This window comes from Rhinopithecus bieti, unplaced genomic scaffold (assembly GCF_001698545.2).
Source record: "Rhinopithecus bieti isolate Rb0 unplaced genomic scaffold, ASM169854v2 scaffold_27006, whole genome shotgun sequence".
Taxonomy (NCBI): domain Eukaryota; kingdom Metazoa; phylum Chordata; class Mammalia; order Primates; family Cercopithecidae; genus Rhinopithecus; species Rhinopithecus bieti.
Genome location: NW_016813373.1, coordinates 3231549 through 3249447, shown reverse-complemented (window position 1 = coordinate 3249447; position 17899 = coordinate 3231549). Strand labels below are relative to the sequence as shown.

At 42.8% G+C, this 17899-nt stretch overlaps 1 protein-coding gene across 2 annotated transcripts in view; it reads right to left on the bottom strand.

Annotated features, from left to right (window-relative positions):
- The window catches only part of CUNH1orf21 (chromosome unknown C1orf21 homolog), a 253360-nt gene extending 238503 nt beyond the window's left edge, over positions 1 to 14857 (bottom strand). The window contains exon 1 of one of the 2 annotated variants that reach the window (XM_017848108.1): positions 14475 to 14857. The gene's annotated coding sequence lies outside the window, so the exon portion shown is untranslated. The remainder of the gene's footprint in view (positions 1 to 14474) is intronic. The other variant, XM_017848107.1, reaches the window with a different exon arrangement.
- Between the last annotated feature and the right edge of the window lie 3042 nt (positions 14858 to 17899).

Below are 17899 nucleotides of genomic sequence, written 5' to 3'. Positions count from 1 at the left end.
AGCCACCGCGCCCGGCCAAATAAAATATATTATTAAAATTAATTTCACCTGGGGTTTTTTTGGCTATAAATGTAGCTACTAAATATTTACATATGTATTACATTTACATATGTACTGCTCTATAACCTGGATCTAAGGAAATTTTTTCCAACAATGACTTAAAACTAAGAGGCAATCAAGAAACACTGATAATACTAACTGCACCAAAGAAAATAATTTGCTTAACACCATAATCAAAGAAAAATGACAAATAATAAACCGGGAAAAATATTTGCCACATATTAGGGATGATGTTATCCCTAATATAAAATAAAGGGGGCTGGGCGCTCTGGCTCACACCTGTAATCACATACTTTGGGAGACTGAGGCGAGCGGATCACCTGATCTGCCAAGTCAGGAATTCCAGACCAGGCTGATCAACGTGGTGAAACCCCGTCTCTATGAAAAATACAAAAATTAGCAGGGCATGGTGGCGCATGCCTCTAATCGCAGCTACTGGGGAGGCCGAAGCAGGAGAATCACTTGAACCCAGGAGGTGGAGGTTGCAGTGAGCCAAGATGGCACCACTGCACTCCAGCCTGGGCAACAAGAGCGAAACTCCATCTCAAAAAATAAAAATAAAATAAAATAAAATAAAATGAAAAAAGACCTACAACTCTATAAAATGGGCAAAATATATGAAGAAACAGTTCACAGAAAAAGAAATGCAAACCCCTAGACACAGGAAAAAGAGGTGAAGCGAGCTCAGAATCAGAGACACAAATTAAAATTACATTAGAGAATCATTTCCCACCATTTAGACAGCAAAGACCTTAAGGCTGTACAATGTTTTTCTATTGGTGAGGCTCTAGGGTAAGAAGCAGTCTCATATTTGTTAGTGGGAATGCAAAATAATATAGCACATAGCACCCACAGAAGGGAATTTGGTAATGTCAAGCAAAACTGCAAATGTATTTATCCTTTGACCCAGTGATCCCACTTCTAGGAATCTATTTTAAAGATAAACCAGCAAGAATATGAATGCAAATATTCACAAAGCTGTTTATTGCATCACTGTTCATTCCACTGTCCATCTAGTTAACAAAATGAAGTTTCACTTCTGGCTTTGTTTGACTTACAAATAAACCAACAACAACAACAAATCCCCACTAAAATGTACGAGCAAAAGATTAGAAACAACCACATATCCAAATGAATGATTGTGGTATATTTGTACGGTAGAATTTCTGCAGTTGTAAAATGCAATGAGAAATTTCTATCTATGGTCCAGAGTGATCTCTGAAATATACTGTTAGGTAAAAAATGCAAGGTGCAGAACTACAGTAGGCAACCTTTTTCTAAGAGGGAAGAAATAAGGAAACAATATGTAAACATGCATATATACATATATATCATACATATACATACATACAAACACACACACATACACATATATCTGAGTAGACACGTATGTACACATAGGTTTTTTTCTGAACTCTGTCTATTGAAAAGGCCTAGAAACAATGACCAGCTCAAAGGCAATGAGAACCCCTAACAACTATACTGTGGTCTCTAAATACTGTTTACCACTAAAAAGATCTGGGGTAGAAAAAGTACAAAATAAATCTGAAATATCTTATTAAACCAGAAAGTAAAATATTATCAAAACTACTGTAGTCTCATCAAAAGATTCAGAAGCCAATTTAAAGACTCACACTGGACACAAAAATAACTTGAGCTTCAAAATAAACTGCAAGGGATTAAAACACATAAACTGTGTTAAAATCTACAAGTTCATAATGATAATAAAAAAAAAAACCTGTTGGTTTCCTCTGGAGGCTACTAGAAAATCAGCTCATTGTTCTGATACTGGTTTAAATAGAAGAAATAAAATCAAGCATCAATTTTCCTACATAAACTATATCTCAGGGTAACAAATAGTTGATGTTGTTAAGGTTTCTTGAGAGAAAAATTCCAGCTAGGAAATACAGGAAGGATGACAGAATATCACCATTTTATAACCCTTACTAAATAATAATCACAATAGCATCAAGATTTTTAACAGGGCCTGTGATCAGACTAACAACACCTAAATTCACCGATAGTCTTAACTTCACAAAAGAGGAAACGAGAAGGCATGTGTGCCTCCTGATGAGATGTAATAGGAAGTACCTAACACAGCCAGGAGTGGTGGCTCATGCCTGTAATCTTAGCCAAAGGTGGGCAGACTGCTTGAGCTCACGAGTTCGAGACCAGCCTTGGCAACATGGCAAAACCCTGTCTCTACAAAAAATACAAAAAATTAGCTGGGTGTGGTGGCACACACCTATAGTCCCAGCTACTGGAAAGACTGAGGTGGGAGGAGGGCTTGAGCCCAGGAGGCAGAGGCTGCAGTGAGCCGAGATCACACCATTACACTCCAGCCTGGCCAATAATAGAGTCAGACCTTGTCTCAATTAAAAAAAAAAAAAAAAAATACATAACACTTCCTATGATGTGCTCTTACCAAAAATTTCTGATAAGCTTCCAGTCTATCTCAAACTACTAGTTTACAGGAAATACAGGAGGAAACAGAGAAATATAATAATAAATAGCAACAAAGAAGATGCAGTCAGGATACAGAGAATCCTATAGACAAATCCCTGTTTCCTCAACAAATAAACTTCCAGAGAAGGAAAAGAGAGAAAAATAGGGAAAGGAAGACTGTAAATAAGACAAGTGCATCTCTCATGTGTGGAAATTGTTTGGATTCCAAAATGCAAAAAAAGTAATAATTTTAAAAAATGATGACAATCAAGGAAATTTGCTTTCTGAATAAATATTTGATATTAGGAAATTATTGTCAGAAATTAGACATAACAATAATATTATGATTATTTTAAAAGGAAAAAGACTCTGTATCTTTTAGAAATACATACAGCCATGTGCCACATAACCATGTTTTGGTCAGCAGTGGTCAATGGACATGAAACTGTAGTCTCATAAGATTATATAATGGAGCTGTCCTACACAGGTGTACCACTTTTTATCTTTTATACCATATCTTACGTTTTCTATATTCAGATGTTTGGATACACAAATACCATTTTGTTACAACTGCCCATAGTATTCAGTACAGTGACGTACTGTACAGGTCTATAGCCTAGAAGCAATAGGCTATATCCTACAGCCTAGGTGTGTAGCAGGCTATACCATCTAAGTTTGTGTGAGTACACTCTATGATGTATGCACAATGATGAAATCACCTAATGACACATTTCTTAGAACATATCTGTGTGGTTAAATGACAAAGAACTTTATAATCTATTATGTACAGAGCAGATAATACAATGTCCAATTTTCTTCATAAGGACAGTAAATGAGAAGAAAGGAGTGTATGAGGAAGGGGGCAGAGAAAACAGAACTGGCTGGGAGTTGACAATTAAAAGCCTGACTTTAAAGTAGGAGAGCCTGGATTCCAGTCTTAGCACCACCACTATTAGCTACAAGACCTAATCAAGATCCTAAACACACTGAGGCTTAGTTATTCTCTGTCTGTAAAGAAGAGGTAACAGTAGTGGGTTCCTCATAGAGTTGCTGCAAGCATTAAAGAAACAGTGCATGTAGTGTACTCAGCACAGTACCTAGGCACAGAGTCATCACTCGGTACATGGTAGTTTTCATTATTACTATTGTCAATTATTGCCGTTGTCACTCAAGATCACCAATCTGGAGTTAGGAGGTGGTGAAACTAGAATAAAATCTGCTGAATCCATAGCCCACATTCTTCCTGCTACATTGTGATGCCTCACCTACCTCTCCTTGACTGTCTCAGTGGAGTCTGAGAACGAGTAACAAACATACTCTACAATAAGCTTCCCTATTTATACTATAAACCTTTAATGACACTGCTTCTCAGCCTCCACTTCTGTAATCAAATAGCCATCCTTTGTGGTAACTTAAAGTGTTCTTACAGTTGATGGCTATTCATCTGGTAGGATGTAAATACCCATGTATTTTTAATCCCCTTAAAAATGAATGCACACACTTATAAATTCACAATGATGAAACATTCTGTACTTTCAACATCCTCCCAAACCATGGCTCCAAATTTTTACTACATTGGGTGCTGGCATAAGTTATACAAGGCTAAACTCAGGTTCCAAACATACAAAACAGAGTGATAAAACATTAAACTTTGCATGCAGCATAAGCTAATACATAATATTACAATGCTAAGTAGCCATACATTATTTTAATGGTAAGAAAACATGTTGGTATCTTCCCATCAAATAAATGTTCCCACATCTATTTAATAACAGACATTATGAAAATCTCTTTAGATTTGTTTTAATTCTTCATGCAACAATTCTGACCACATGCCACTGCCTGATGCTCCCTCTTCTTTGACAGACACTACACTTGCCTGGTTTGAGTCTCCTTAACCATCCATTTCTATCACACCTCTGAAACACTAGGGTTCCCTAGAACTCACTGTTTACTTTTCTTCTACATAGTTTCCCTGTGCAAACTGATGCTGAACCACAACAGCTTCAATTATTTACAAAAACTCTTTCAATCACTGATTTATTCATCCATTCAACAAATATGTGCTGGGCCCCTAGTGTGTGGCAGGTGTTCTTTGGATACAAAAGGATCAAAAACAAATACAGTCTTGCCTTCATGAACCCTACAGTTGGGGGGGTGGTATTAACATTAAATAAACTCAAAACTGAATGAGCAATTACAATATTGGAAAGTGCATACAGACAAGGAGAGGAGGTACATGGTGTGGTAAGAGGGCAGAATAGAGGGATTTGACCTCATCATGGAAATGAAGTGAATGATTCCCTGAGAAAATGATGACTGAGCTGACAGCAAACTCATAATTCTATCCCAAACCTCTCTTCTGAATTATAGACCAGAATTTCAGTTACGTGTTAGATATCTCCATCTAAGAGAGCATAACACCAGAAACTCAACCTCTTGCAAACTGAGTTATCTTTCCCTCTAACGGCTACCAGCTTCCACAGCTCAGAGTATAATCCAACCAGAAATTTTACAATTATCTTTTACTATATCCCCTTCATCACTCTCCTGCCCAGTTCTTCACTGAGTCCTATCAATTCTGTTTCCTAAATCCTTCTTCTATATGTCCCCTTTCTCCATTTTCAGTTATCAGTATCTCCCTCCTAGTTAGTACTACAATTCGCTTGTTCTGATTTATCTCTGTCCCCTCCAGTCTCTTACCTATACTCAACAGAGAACCAACCATCATACAAAATAAGTCTTTTCTCTCTTTACAATCTTTCAGTGACCCTCACTGCTTACATTTTGGGCAAAATGTCCAAACTCTTAGCATGACCTAAAAGGCTTTGCATAGTTCATCAGCCTCATCTCCCATCACTCCCTATCATATGTGGAAAGTTCAGTGACATCAATCCATGACCACATGGCTCCACATCATTACATTTCTTCTGTTTGAAGTGGCCTACCTCATCTTCCATCTGCCCCCAAACCCCTTTATCCCCAAATGCCAGTATGAGAATTGGTCTATGAGTGTATAGTAAAATTTAAAAAGTTCAAAGTTAGCAAACCAGTGTTAGTCCCCAGTATGTCTGGCAATGTAAGCAGTGTCCTGGAGGACTCCTGGTAGCTTTCAAGTGTCAGTCCAAATATTTCCCTCTCTGTGATGCCTTTTATGCCTTCTCAATGTTGGGGAATCATCATTTATTTTCCAAACTGAGATCCTTTTGAGAGTAAAGGGAATGCTATCATTAACTATGTTGGACAGTGGGAATAATCCAGGACTGCCTCAGGGAAACTGGATGCACAGTCTGCCTCCCACTAAACAGAGCTTGGTGCTTTCTTATCTGAACTCCCAAAGCCCTTTGTCTATTCACCGCACACAACGTGTTCGCATGTCAAGTCTCCTGCTTGTCGGGGACTCCACAAAGGCAGGGCCAGGCCTTTTTATCTATCTCCAGCATCTCTCCAGTCCCAGGCACCAGAAATGACACAAAACATCATCAACAAAAGTCAATGTTTGTTCAATAAATTATCTGAGTGAATAACAAAGATTAGATGCCTTAACCTTGGCCAGCAAAGGAATTTAAAAATTCACATTATCTTTTCTCATTCCAGACTATACTTCCTCATTATATTAAAGAAGGCTTTAAATGGGAGCAAGGTCTTCACAGACAGAAACTGTAAGCCTCAGGATCAATGACAAGTTGTCAATCAATTAATAACTACTTATTTAGACCAATCTACTCTTAAGGCCCACAGAGCACAATAGAAGGGTTTACATTTGGCTAGGGACAAAAACATATATAATAAAAATCAAAACTAACAATAAAATAAACGAAGCCTAAAATAAGTATTACAGGGGTTCATGGAAGGTAAGGGAGAAACCACTCTTATGGCAGAAGAAGGGCTCCTTGGAGGAGTGGGATTTGAACTGAGATTTGAGAAATATCTTGGATCACAAGAGACACAGTAGAGGGGAAGAAGGATATCCCAGGGTGAGGCAGGGGTGGGTGTTGGGGAGGCCATGGAAGGAAGGCACAAGATTTGTTTCGGGAGTCACATCTAGACTGTCATGGATTCCTGGCACAAACCAGAGTATCTGAATTTTCAGCAACTACTAAGCAACTCAAGAGATGTTCCTGGATTCTCACTTCTTTCATCAAAATATTATCCACCTGAAACATATAATGAGATATATGTCGCTTATTCCTTATAACCTATTAATTGTAAGAACTGTTAACAAAATTATCTTAGCAAAACTGCTTTTGGCAGAACTTTCAGATAGAACCGCTGAAGTCACCCCGACTATCTGTGTCTTTGAGAAGTTCCCTGCAAATCACAGCCTGGCAGCCTGTAGCATCTCCTTACTTTACACCCAGCCTTTCAATTGTCTCATGTAAAAACACATAGTGCTAATACAGGGGATCTACTAGACCTCCTTGTCAACTGTGGAGTTCAGGAAGAAGCTTTTAGGAACGGCTATGATACGCACGCATGTCATGGTTTGTTGAGAGTACCTCCCTTACCACTTACATCCATGATGAAGGGTATGAAAAAGGTTCCCACACTTCAGAGAAAACAATCAACTTCTCAATCACCTTTCCCTACCCAGTTCAGGTGGGAAAAACCATAAGTCACCAGGTGAAGTGAAATATATTCTAACATGTGGTTTAACAATGAACTGAAACTGCTGCAGTATCCATGACACTCAAATAAAATACAGATCCATCCAAGAAAAGGAATTATTACTTAAAAACCATCATCTCCCTGCTCTGCTTTAAAGTACCTTTTTCCAAAAGCCCTCAAGCACTCAGGATATTGCATAACTAATGTTGGATCTACTTTTGAAGTAGTTTTCTAAAAAGACCAATCCAAATTCATATGTAGTGAGTCAATGGGATATATTTTCCAGTAGTAGTGCTCAGTTTACTTTTCCCCACTGACCCTACTGATAGGGCTGATATAGGCTACAAACTTATAGGAGAAACCAACATTGGGAGTGCATTGGGTGTTAGCTAAAGAATCTTTGCTTGGCATAAATGTGTCCCATGAATTTATAAAATTTTCATGGAGAGAAGTAAAATTACAAGAAATGAGAAAAAAAATGGTTCAAGTTGCAGGAATACTTACTTAACCAACATTTACTTAACCAAAGGAGAAAATAAAAAGGTAATGAAGATGAAATTAAATAAACCATTCTACTTTTGTGATTAGCAAGTCGAATTTGGTGTGTAATAAGACTTTCTATGGTGCTATTATGAAAATCTCTGGAATGCTTTTCCAGATTTGTTGTCCAAATCTTTTAAAATAACAATAATCATCAAGATATTTCCCTTATCTTATCCGATGGAGAACGTAATAGCTAAGTGAAGTGAAGAAGCAAAGTACTCAGCTATTATTAAATGGCTTAAGAGGCTTACAAAGTCAACAATATAACATACTAGAATCAAAAATGAAAACAAAAGCAGAAAGATCCCTAAACTTGGGGGTGCTCTAATTCCACTTTTCTACAAGATATAAAGTATGTAGATGTCAACTCATGAATACTATAAACACATGTGTTGAGATGGCGGGAGCCTGAGAAACAGGCAGAGGCAGGTATGTGCTGGAAGATCTAAAGGCTTGATGGAGAGAAGTGGGTGGGAGGAAGAAGGGAGGCGGTATGGGGCAAAGTAGGACAGGGGCCCTGAGGGAAGAAGGGAGTCACTGGGCTGGAAGCAAGAAGTCTACTGTCAGGCAGATAGGTGGGAGGAGCCAGATAGACAGTGGATCTGGAGATATGGTTAAAATACTGCACTGGAAAAGCTCATTCAGACACTAAAGTCTTGCAGGCAAAAGTAAAGTGTGGGATAGGAAGCAAAAGGGAGCCTGACGCGGTGGTTGATGCTGCGGTGGTCTTGGGGAGACTGAGGTGGGGGGATCACTTGAGTTCAGGAGTTCCAGATCAGCCTGGGCAACATGGCAAGACCTTGTCTCTACAAAAAACACAAAAACTATCCAGTTGTGTGGTATGCACCTGTGGCTCCAGCTACTCAAGAATCTGATGTGGGAGAATGACTTGAGCCAGGGAGGCAGAGGTTGCAGTGAGCCAAGATTGTGCCACTGCACTCCAGCCTGGCTGACAGAATGAAACCCTGTCTCAAGGAAAAATAAAAAATAAAAAAAAGGAGCAGGAGCGTCTATGGATAGAAATCTATGGGCCAGAAGAACGTGAAAAAACTTCAGAAAGGAAAGGAGAGGAAGATGAAAGCGATGCTTGGCAAAGGTGGACTAAGAGGCCAAAGTCAGCCCAAGAGACAGAACAGGTGTAGGGTGAGAGCCACTAGATGCTGGGAGCCTGAGTGGGCTCAGTGCACTAACAGGTCTCAACTTTCCTTGACCTCAGTTATTTTCTTTTTAATTTAGATTTAGATGATAGGAGTGTAGTTCTGTGACACAGATATATTGTGTACTGGTGAAGTCTGGGCTTTTAGTGTACCAATCACCCAAATAGTGTTGTGCCCAACAGGTAATTTCTCATCCCTCGCCACCCTCCCATCCTCCCACCTTTTGGAGTCTCCAGTGTCTATTATTTCACTCTAAACGTCCACATGTACACACTGTTTGGTTCCCGCTTTATTCAAGTTATCTTAGAGGGAACAGCGGTGAATCTAATAAACCAAGAGGTGGAGGGCTTCCTGAGCTTTCCCTGGACCTCTCCATCACTCCTTGATCCAGGCTCATTCTGGGAAAGATCCCAGCATAGACAAAAAACCCTGACTGCTATGGCTGCAGCCAAATGTCAAATGAGACAGGATACATGAAAGGACTTTGAAAAGCATAAGGCACACTATAATATTAGGCACTGTTATTCACTGAATCCCTGAGGCAAATAAGATGAAGACGACAGCTACAATCATAAGGGAAGGAATGCATGTCAAATACAGAAATTGTATCTATTCCAAATCAAGATGCCCCTAACTAGAAATTACTGTAATTTGGGGGTCGGGCACAGTGGCTCATGCCTGTAATCCCAGCACTCTGTGAGGCCAAGGCGGGCAGATCACTTGAGGTCAAAAGATCGAGACCATCCTGGTCAACATGGCAAAACCCCGTCTCTACTGAAAATATAAAAATGAGCCGGCGCGGTGCTCAAGCCTGTAATCCCCCCACTATTGAAAAAGGCCGAGATGGGCCGGATCACGAGTCAGGAGATCGAGACCCATCGCTGGACAACACCGGTGAAACCCCGTCTCTACAATAAAAAAAAGACAAAAAACATAGCCCGCGGCGTAGTGCGGCGCCTGTCATCTCCCAGCTACTCGGGAGGGCTGAGGCATGAAATGGCGTGACTCCGTGAGACGGAGCCTTCATGAGCTGAGATCCGCCCTGCACTCCAGCCTGGGGAGCAGAGCGCAGACTCCGTCTCAAAAAAAAAAAAAAAAATAAAAAAAAATATATATATAATATATTAAAATTTAGTTAGTAATAATGACTGGCCCATGGGTGGCCATGCTTAATCCCAGCTACTCAGGCGGAGGCTGGAGCATGAGAATTGCTCTGACCCAGGAGGAGAATTAACAGTGAGATTGCGCCACTGCACTTCACCTGGGTACAGAGCAAAACCCATCTCAAAAAAAAAAAAAAAAAAAAAAAAAAAAAAAGAAAAATTCCAGCAATTTGAGAGGACATCATGCTTGTATGTTTCCTGTCAAATATGTCTCAACATCTAAAATCCTACCTGAGGTATAATATGGGGCTCTTAATAAACTACCATACACATTTATTAAAACTTAAGTCTGCATCTAATGTATTTCTCCAAGGAAATTTTGACACACTGCAGATCTTAACTAATTAGGTAAATTCCATTCCATTCAATCACTCATTGAGTGACTTCCAAGCGCAAGGTAGTGTGCTAGCTGCTATGGGGGTTGCTGAGATGAGTAAAAGGGCCTAGCCTTCCAGTAGCTTGGCCAAATAATTTCTCAGTTTCCATTTTAGATTGGGGAAGCTCCATCTCCTTTCACAAATGTAAGAGAAAGCAATCATTATTTTAGGTGATTAACCTACAACCTGGGAAATACATTTTCTAGTAACATAGTTAATAAAAAAGCAAAGAAACTTCTTAATACCTGGTGACTGGAGACACTGTTGTGTGCTCATTTCTATGTTTATCCTAGCCCAGTTTACGTCCAACCACTCTTGTCATAATTGCATAACCACAGCATGTCATGTTGTTTCTTGTTGCAACTATAACTTGTAAAATTAAACTTCAGAACTGAGACAGTCAAGCTAAATAATTGCCTACTTTAAAAAATATGTATGTATGTAATTTACATGCCACTTCAGATAAGCTCTTGAATTATGATCTCTAGAAGTCAAAACTGTCACCATTTTTTAAAATATAGTTTCACTGTCGCAATTCTTCTTGTACACAAGCCCTATCCCTGTTTTTTCAGTTTTCTAAGCAGTACTTTATACTGGTCTATTGTAATCTGCTTTTTGTGTTTTATGGAGAACCCAATTAAGCATAATTTTTATTTACTCCATGCTATGGAACTTTCAAAATTGAGGCTCAAAGAAGGATCATGAAGTGGCCAAAGATGCATTTGTTTGCTAAAACCCTATTAATAAAAGTATCTTTACACAGTAAAGCTGGGAAAAAAAGGTCATCTGAATACCCACCATGTACATTGTGTAGGGTCCTCCAACCTGTATTATATATCATGTAACCCTTCCCTCACCTTGGGAGGGAGGCTTCACTACATCCATTTCCAAAATAGCATTTTTAGGAGATGTATATTTTCATGAAGACTGATCGACCCAATATCTCTGAGTGAATTCCGATTGACTAGATGTATAAGTAGATTTACATAGTCAATATGTTCCCAAAAAACTGGAGGCAAATCAACTTTCGCATACAAATTATTTTCATGTAAACTTGCATTGTAAGATCAGACCTGCCATAGCCTGACTTCTGATTGATAATCAGTGCTGTGCTGCTCAGAGCATTTGCTGGAGTCTGAAGCTTCTCCATGTGTACACACCCTTTCCCAACAACTCTTGGATGAGTTTGGATTCCATTCCACCCAGGAGGAGGTGCAGAATGAAACAGTTTAAATCACCTAAAATAAGCAGTGACCACACTCTGAGATACCAGCTAAACATCAGGAGAGAAAATACAAACAAAGCAATGTTCCCCCCTTCCTTTATATTTGGTTCTAAGAAGCTGGAGGAAGACAAAGTATCACAAGACAGTGAGGTTTCACCAATTTCTCTGTTAACTGGCAGTCTCCTTCTAAATCTCCCTCCACAATTATTATGCCATTACCCTTTAGTTAGGGCCACCCTCAAAGTAGGGCTGGAAGGAAACTTCAAAGGATACAGAACCCCAAGACCTCTGTACTTAAACATGTGAGCTCCACAAGATGCCTCATTATATGGCTGTAAGTTGTATTGATAAATTCAGATGAAGACAGTCATATTTATCATCTTAGGACTCTTCTGTAAATATGTCACCTGCCTTCTCCTGCCCTATTGGAAGGTGACATGACATTCCCTGTCCCAGCCTTTGGTGTCTCCTTTGGACAAAAACAAACAAACAAAAAACAAAACAAACACAAACAAACAAAATCTTATAGAAGGGGCTGCTTAGAGCCTGGAGCAAGCCACTCAGAATGTAAAACTCAAAGCTTGTCTGGTCACAAAGGCAACACAGCGCTGAGGCATGATTCACTTGGAAATTACACTCATAATAGTGCAAACCACCTTCCTCCTTAGGAGGATTTTTTAATCAGTCATAGCAAATAGTACCAAAGCTCTTGAATTATGCCCTGTGATTCTTCAAGAAGCTCAAACCCCTTCAGACAGTGGCCTATTAATTCCCAGAAACCCATGTTGAATATAAAGTGAGATGGGGAGGAGGAGGGTAAATTTCTAGCCAAGAAAACAAAATTATCAGTTTTCTAAACTCAGAGTTAAATTAAGTCAACCCTGGAGGAAAGCTGGAATTTTAAGATCCTTATAGGATGAACTTTTAACACTGGAGGATGTGAGACCTCTCTACCACCCAAGGCCATATTTCTTTGGAAACGTGCCCCAATTGTGACAAAGCTAGACAACAGAAGCACCCCGCCCCTCCTCAGGCACCCACCCAAGAGCCGAGCGCAGTGGTCTTTGTTGCCCTTTTTAGAAGCCTCCAGGACTGTTCTCTGAAGCAGGTTTGCACAGCAGTAAACATTGAGTGACATTCTATTTCAATGCTGTATTTGTGATCTGTGAAGTACCAGTCCCAGCATTGGTTTAACGCCTATAAATACACTCAGTTGTCCTACCACTGGTACTTCCTACTTTGTAAGTAGCAAAACAAAAATAGGTGATCCAATCCAAATTAATTTCTATGTCTGACAATTGCATTTCCAAACAGCCAACATGGAACATGTTCTATTGATCCTACAGTCCAGTTCTAGACAATATGAAAAACAGGAGAAAACTCCAAATTCAGCATCTTGAACTTAAAAGACCTTTCAGAAACATCACCTTCTCCCCACAGTGCTGAAGTAGCCCAGGCCCACTCCACCTATGTTTGTTTCTATCCTGGTAGATCCCAATTCTATCAAATTAAAAGGTTATTCCCATTAGGCAGAAGCTGAACCCATCCCCTTGAATAGGGAGGTGTTCATTACATCTGTCTGTGTAATGAACTTGTCATTTCCCCAAACGGTCTGGACAGTCTCCTAAAAAAGAAAAAAAAAAAAAGAAAGAAAAAAGTTCTCCATGGAATCTATGGTGTGTCAGTCCCCTTCCTAACATCTGAGTCAGACTACGTGTGTCTTTACTGAGGTTCTGGGTGCCCAGGGTGTATCATTTTCAGAGTTGCTTCAGTAACTGAACTATGGCTGTCTTCCAGCCACGGACAACACAAGCACTATCTATTTTAAAACAATTTTCCTAATCCACAGGCAATGGAAGAGATCCCATAGGTCACCGACATCCTACTGGAAACAAATTATTTCTCTCTCAAACTGCTTGCCGTCTCTCAGAATTAATGCGTGTTTATGTGTGCATAATTGTATCTTTGGCCATGAAACTCTTGGGGCAAAGAGGACCACCCCAAATTTTACCGACATGCCTGAGCCATTCAGAGCTTTAGAAGAGAAATGAATGGGTAATGAGAGCCCTTAAGCCCAGGACTTCTCTCACACAAACAGTAAGTGGAAAGGAAAAAACAAAAACAAAAACTAACCCTCCGTAGAGGGAGGGGGCAGGGTGGAAGATAGGGAAAGGACATTAACCAGCAGACCTAAGGCAGCCGCGGCGGCGGCACTTCGCGAACTGCCTGCAGAGGAGAGTGAAATCTGTTTCGTGTACAATAACCAAGCACCCTCTGGCTGCCTCGCATGGGCACGAATAATAAATACAACGAGGTGGGCAAACAGAGGCACCGAAACAAGCCACCTCAAAAAGGTCAAAACTTCAGAAATCCCGGGGGTCAAACCACCCACACAAACACATCAATCAATCGGAGCGGGAGAAGGGACTTGGATACTTAGCAAAGGATCCTACATTGTGTTTTTCCTTTCCAGCTCTGGCTTGCAAAGTACGGTGGCTACATGCAAAGCTAGAGGAGAGCAGGAAGGCTGAGGGCGGCAGGGTGCGGGTGGGAAGGGAGGGGTATCTAACACCAGCCACCCAGGCCTCGATGTGACGAAAGTCGTCAGCAGCCCCGACCACATCCCAGACCCTCCGCCCTGGCCGGCAGACGCCGCTCGCGGCTCTCCCACCCCAGCTTCCATCCCTGGCAGCAGCCCCGCCAGCCCCGCACCAGCAGCAGCCCCAGCCCGGGCCCCGTGCTGGCAGCGCCAAGACCGCGGCTCCCATCCCTTCCGCGCGGCAGACACCCCGCAGGCCTCCCTCCCTGCCCACCCGGGGATGCCCGGGTAGCCAAGCCGGGGCGGGCTGCACTGCCAGCTCCCCCCGCCCCAGAGCAGGCGATGGCTCACGCTTACCTTGGGCGTTCGCGGGGGGGCTGAAGGTGGCAAGCCTCCCGCCCCCCGCCCCTGTCCTCCTCGCCTTTTTTCTTCCTCCCTTCTCCTCTTCTTCCTCCTCCTCCCCACAGTGTGTCCTGGGCTCCCCCTCCTCCCCGCCGCTTGGAGTAAAACCCAAAACCCCGAAGCCGGGCCCGCGTGCAAGCGTGCGGGAGGCGGCGGCGCGCGGCCAGCTCTCCAGTAACTGAGCGCGGCGCGCAGCCCCCAACTAAAGTGTGAAAGAAGCGGCGGCCGCGGCGGCCGCGGCACGGAACGTCCCCCCGGGAGTGGGCAGGGAGCGAGCGGGAGCTGGCGCGGAGCGAGCGAGGGAGGGACGCTCCTCGCTCAGTCACTCACTCGAGGGGCGGGGGCAGCAGACACTCCCCCACCGCCGGCCCCTCCCCGCGCCCGGCTCCCGCGCGCGCCTGGCTCTCCTCCCCGGGGCGGGGCCTGCGGAGGCAGCCAGGGCGCAGCACGCTGGGGAGCTGGCTGGGGGCTGCTAGGGCTGCGGGGCGGGAAGGAGGAGGGAGTGTGCGTGAACGTGTGAGTGTGTGTGTGGGCGACTGTGTGTGTGTGTACGTGTGTGCGCGCGAGCCCTGCAGCGGCCGGCCAGCCGGAGGGAAGACCCCGGCGGGAAGACTGCGTCCTGTCCGGCCTTCCCGGGCCTGTCACTCGGGCGGTGGCGTGGGAGCGGCGAGGCTGCTCGTGGGGCAGTCGGGTGGGCCCAGCTCTAGTTGAGATTCGGGCCAGCCCCAGGGTCCAGCCTCGGGGCTGTGCCTGCTGGAAGCAGACGGAGGGAAGGCCGGGCGTCCTTGGCCCACCGCGCGGCGGCTCCCTTCCCGGGCGAGGCTGAACGGGCGGGCTGGCGCAGCCCAGCGGCCCGGGCCCTGCCACTGATCCCCCTCCACACTGACCCGAGCTGCGGCGCCTGCAAGATTAATGAAGCATCCGCGATTCTGTAGAAGCGGCACCGGGAGGAAAGACACAAGATCGTGCTGCGCCCCTCTCCCCACCCTCCTCAGCTTCCTGGGACCTAAAGGCGTAGGCTGCGTCTGCCAGTCGCGTCTGGAGTGGTCCAGAGAGATCGCCATCCACCACTGCATCCGTCCGGTTCTTTGTGGACCCTCATAGAAGCTCAATCAATTTCCCACCCTCTGGAAAAGGGTATTTTTCTCCTCTTCCCTGGCATATTGGGTGTTTCTTGTGTGCACCTAATTGATCTTTTTCCATTGATAGCCTTTGGATGTCTTTTGTGCGGCTTCCCCGCGCTTCACTGCTGCCTCATTGCCTTAGACACACGAGGAATGTCAGGCCCCCAGAGTGAGAACACCCAAGAAAACAATAGGGGCGAAAGATCCTCCCTGGGCTTCGCGGATTATGCACAAACCAGATCATTTCCCACATTCGGCCAGGATGAAGATGGAAAATGGAAAAGGACGCATCAGACAAGAAAAGCAAATTCATAGTTTAGTTTAATGAAATGAGTTAGATCAACGACTAATGTCTAATTTCAAAAAACTAACCTTTTTTGAAAACTGGTTTTCCCTTCTTCCACCCTTTTTTTTTTTTTTTTTAATTAAAAGGCTAGTATCCCATTGTTGTTGTTTTAATTTTTATTGTTTTCAGGGATGGGGTTTCCTGCCAAGGCTGGACTCGAACTCCTGAACCCAAGAGATTCTCCTCAAGGGATCTTCTCCATCTCAGCCTCCCAAGTAGCTGAGACTACAGGCCAATTCCACCGTACCCTGCCTAGCATCACATTGTTCAGGAACCTCAATTTGTATTCCATTTTTACAAAATATCCATATTCTGGTTCATACTTCTCCTTGGAGCCCAAATTTTTTGTAGTCTAGCCTCTTGGAAAGGAGCGGTTAAGAAGGGAGAGTAGACAAACTGAGATTTCAATCAGGGGCAACCCTTTCACCATAGGTGACTTGTTTCATTTCTTATTTCTTTCCTCATCTGTAAAGGGGATTAATAATGATTGTTCCTACCTCATAAGCTTGTTGTGAAAGTAAAAAGAAAAGAAAATGAGGTGGCAATGCATGTAAAACACTTTGCATAGTGCCTCACACATGGGTGAGAACTCAATAAATAGAAGCTATTGTCTCAAACTTGATTATTTTAAACTCAAATTTGGTAGAATTTTATTCTCTTTCCATTCCTTCTGAAAATTTAGGGAGGAGAATGGACCCAGCTGATAGATTTATTCAAGTGTAGAAACCCACTCTTCCCTTGGGTTTTTATGCCCTGCCTGAAACTTTTGCCTGTGGTAAAATGAAATAAATACATAACTGAGGGGTGTGTGTGTGTGTGTGTGTGTGTACATCTATATCCATATAAAAGGATCTTTGAGGACAATAAGTTTTGTTCTTCCCCCTCCTTTTTTCTTCCCTCATCTACATAGACCACCCTGAATAGACAGAGCTCTGTGATGTTGACCTGTGTACCCTTTCAGGGCTCAGACAGTGCTTGGTAGTGTAGATTTCTTGAGGGCAAGGCTATGGGGTTTGTTTGGCTTGGTATCCTTAGAACTAACAGAAGGCCACAGAAGAAGCACTTCACACATGTGTAGATGAAAGAACATCTATACTATGAACTTTTAAAGCTAGGTTTAGATTACTCAAGATAATACAGGTTCATTGTGGAAATTTTCAACCTTTGAAAAATGCTAAGTACAAAGAAAATGAAAATCATAATTCCACCATCCAGAGAGAAGCATTCAATAAGTGCTTCAAGTTTGTCCATTTTCCCCTCATTTATTTCATCATCATTCAATCAACAAACATTTATTAAATACCTAGTTAGAGATCAATTTACCAACACAAGAAAAGATTGTATATGTGTTGTAAGTGTTGTTTGTTTCTCATAGAAACTTCCACAAAAGCAACATTTTATACAGTAGTAAGGTTCTCAGGATAGCCTACAAAAGCCCACAATTAAATGACCATACTGACCAGAGACAATCTAGATTTTGTGGGACTTGAAGCACTTAAAATTTGGGGAGCCACCTTCAAGATTAAAAAAGACAAAAATACTAAAACCCCCTAGGAGAGGCTAATGTAAATGAAGGTCGTGAAACAATTTGGGAAGCTACCTTCAATGTAAGAAAGACAAAAGTGGCCGGGCGCGGTGGCTCAAGCCTGCAATCCCAGCACTTTGGGAGGCCGAGACGGGCGGATCACGAGGTCAGGAGATCGAGACCATCCTGGCTAACACGGTGAAACCCTGTCTCTACTAAAATACAAAAAACTAGCCGGGCGAGGTGGCGGCGCCTGTAGTCCCAGCTACTCGGGAGGCTGAGGCAGGAGAATGGCGTGAGCCCGGGAGGCGGAGCTTGCAGTGAGCTGAGATCTGGCCACTGCACTCCAGCCTGGGTGACAGAGCGAGACTCCATCTCAAAAAAA